We start from the raw sequence: 3710 nt of genomic DNA on the forward strand, positions 1-3710 counted from the left end.
AATATGACCCGTCCACCACCACCCTCTGAGTACGACCCTTGTCAGACATACACACACAGATACTTCCTTGATCCTCTCTCAGCCCTCTCCTCTTCTCACAGTTTTTTAAAATGTTCTAACCATCAGGGGAGGAGTTGGCAGTCTGCATTTTACCCCTTATAAAGGGGATTAGTTTATAAATTCATCTAACTTAGGTTCTTTCTCTGACTGTGCAAAAGTATTGCTACCAAGACACAGCATGAAACAGAGAAAGTTAAAGTCAAAACTTTAAAAAAAAAGAGTGAGAAAGAAGTGAAACTTTAATGCCTATAGCTTTTTAGGATGGGAACATTTCAAGTGTCCCTTGTGACTGACCTTGTGCAAACACTTGTACTGAAAGGATGAAACTGCAGAAACAAGATTTCTTTCTTTTTTTTTTTTTGCTTTGTACACTGGAGTGGATCAATAGCCTGTAATTTAAAAGGGTGTGTGTCAATATCAAGCTCCATGGCGTTGTTTTTTTGATGCTTTTGACATTTGTTCTAAGTACATTTAATGGACTTTTTGCACTGGACTTGTATAGACTTTTTAAGCCTCCGCTGGCTCAAAAGATTAGACTCTTTAAACTTCCACTAAACTATGCAACATGTAGCTTGTTTCCAGCATCATTATGGGGGCTCTGTGTGTGCGGTTCCTAAAAATAAAGACTGAGGATACTACTAGGTAATTTTTTTAGAAGTACTCTTTGTTGTAAAACTCTTAACAATTATGCACTATTGTTACATCGGCAGAAAGATCAAACAGACAAACTAGTCTGAACGTTACCAAAGTACCCTTTGATCCACATTTATTTTTAAAACTCCAGATTATGCATGCACACAGAACTGACCCACATCAAAGCTAACTAGAAAAAGAGAAAATTAGAGGCAAAGGACCCAGAGCTAGTATTTGCAAAATTTATTTATGTTAGGTGAAATCTTTACCCTACTGAAAACAAAATTAATTTTGTCATTGACTTCAATGCAAGAAGGATTATTAATTAGGAGTGATATTAAAGTCCAAGTGAACTGAGGCCTTTCAAGATTCTCAGTCTAAACATATACTAAGGAAGAGTAGGCAACAACTTCTTTAGTTTCCAAAGCGTACTGTGTTAAAGGACTCTGAGTTTGCTATTCTTCTTGAGAAGGTTTCAGGGAATAATTGTAACTACTAGGGCTGAGCAAAACAGCACTGTTTTGTTTTAACTTCTGTTTTGGCATTTCAAAAGGACAGTGTTTCGTTTCATTTCGAAGTGCTGTTCCATTTCATTTCATCAAAACTATTTGATGTTTTGCCCATAAGCTATAATGGGGAATCATGAAAATGCCCATACCTTTGTCATTTCTTGCCTGATTTCAATTAAAATTACTGAGACAGTAGCCCCTTCTCAGGGCATGAAGCCTGCCAAGTCAAGGATATAGGTGCAGAGGTTTCTGGGAAACTGCACCTCAAACTGCTAAAAGCAAAACTCACGTCACTTGCCGGCACGGGCAGCCTCCTGTCATCCCATGTGCAGATCTGGGGGCCTGCACCCCTGGGAGGGCTGTAGCGCTGTGAGGACCCCTGCATCTCTGTGTGGGATAACAGAAGGCCCCAGGCAGCAGCAGCAGCCTCCTGTTTGCACAGGATGACATCTGGGGGCCCACACCCCCGGGAGGAGTCCAGCAGTGCTGGGAGGGCAAGGTGAGCTCCATGGGGCTGTCGGAGGTGCTTGGAGCACAGCCCTGGCTCTCCCCACCTCCTGCTGCTGGGCTGCACCCCAAGTGGCTCTGCCAGCCCCATGGAGCTCACCCTGTCCTCCCAGCATGGAGTGGCGGGAATTCTTACCTTCTCTGGGGACTCAAAAAGGTTGCTGCTCGTGCCATGAGGTCAAAAAAGGAGGTGGGGCTGCGGCTGTACCACTACTTCTCTGGATTCACCTCTGCAAGTGGCTTATCTTGGGAGGCAAGATTGCAAAACCCAATATTTTCTTACGCAGAGACAGAATTGGTACTGAGTAAAGAGGATCTCTTAAGCACTCTGTATCAAAAGTGATTCCTGAACACCACCAACAGTAAGCTTATTTGGGCACAGACTATCCCTTATTACATGTTTGTACAGTACTTAACACAACAAAGCTACGAAGCACTCTGAAACAAGACTGTCTACCCAGGGACAGAAGGCAGGGCAGTGTGAGACCTCATTGACTAAGTCATTCAGAGAAACATGATTTTTATAAGCTATAACCTACTTCATCAGGTGTCGCAAGTGGACTTGTGATGAAAGTAATTAATAACAGAGGATAGGGAAGGGACAGTGCACTTTTGAGAGTGGAGAAGGCAAGTTGAAGAATTCAAAGAGCATAAACAAAGTAGTCCATCTACTGAGGGATTAGGGGGTCTAGCTAATGGGATAAGAATCCAACTTGTGTTGAGATTCTATGAATTAGTCCATAAGGTGCTATATTGCCCTTCCTTGTGCTAACTTCAGACTAACATGGTTAACTACCGCTTTCAACACAGAGATCATATATATGGCTGATTGACCTACATGGGAACTGAAGCTAAAGGAACTGCCTGCTAGTAGATTAATTTAGGCTAATACCAGCTTTCCCCTAAATGTCCTGCAGAAGCTCAGTAGGTTTTCTGTAAGGCTACAGCAGTCCTTCTGTTTGTTTCAGAGATTGGAGGGCTTTTTGTTATAAGCTTTCTGCCATTCCCCAGAAGCTAGTTAGAACAGTTGCACTCTTCAGGTCCGTTTATATCATCTGACTTGGGTAGACTGCTGCTTATAAAAGCTTATGCTGCTCTGAATAGTTTCTAAAAGTACATGCAGATGTTGCACTTATATTGACTTAACAAGGGTTAAATCAATTTAAGTCTTGCTCGGTACAGGTGTTCAGGGAGGTTAGATCAGGCAAAAAATGGTTGGCCTGATCCAAATTAGTTCACCTGAAGAAGTGAACTAAGTTAGATCTGGAACAGGATAACCTGATTTACCGAACGTCTGCACATACTCAAAAAGCAGCCCTGAGGCTGTTAAATCCCAGATTCTCACCCCAGCCCTGGAAATGCATGCTTTCTACACTTCCACCCCACCTTGACTGGGCTATTTTTAGCCCCCCCAATCCTTCCCATCCCCAAATGGATAATACCCTCCCATGGACATACTGACCTCCCATGCAGACACACCAGCCCCATGATTCTACCAAGCCCCTCCAAAACTGTCAACCCCCTCCCTCCCTGACCTGCTAGCCGTGGCAAAGCTGCCTATCCACCCCTCACACCAAATTACTCACATTGGGTTCCTGGCATAGCTCGAGGCACCAGCAAATGTGTGCACAAGCTGCTTCTGATCTATGATCATGTGGCTTAAAGCAAGCAGAATGATTATAGACTGGGTACAGTGAAGGTCTGCATGTACCCAAAGATGCCACACTGCCACCTACTATGGGTGACTGGTGTCTCCTGAGTCAGGGTGGATACTTGCCTCCCCAGCAGCTAGTCAGCAACCCGGGGGGGAGGGGTCCCCCCATGGTCAGTCACATGTACCAACCTGGAAGCAGCATTCCCTCTAAGCTAGCTCTAAGAGGGAAGGCTACCCAAAAGTGTCAGCAGCACACCTGGAAGGGCCAGGAACACACCCAGAAGTGCCAGTGGCACTTGTCTTGGCACCCCCATTCCCCAGCTGGTGCTCTCTGGGGGGGGGGGGGG

Source organism: Gavialis gangeticus, unplaced genomic scaffold (assembly GCF_001723915.1).
Source record: "Gavialis gangeticus isolate Ggan-Ray unplaced genomic scaffold, GavGan_comp1, whole genome shotgun sequence".
In the NCBI taxonomy this organism is placed as follows: Eukaryota; Metazoa; Chordata; order Crocodylia; family Gavialidae; genus Gavialis; species Gavialis gangeticus.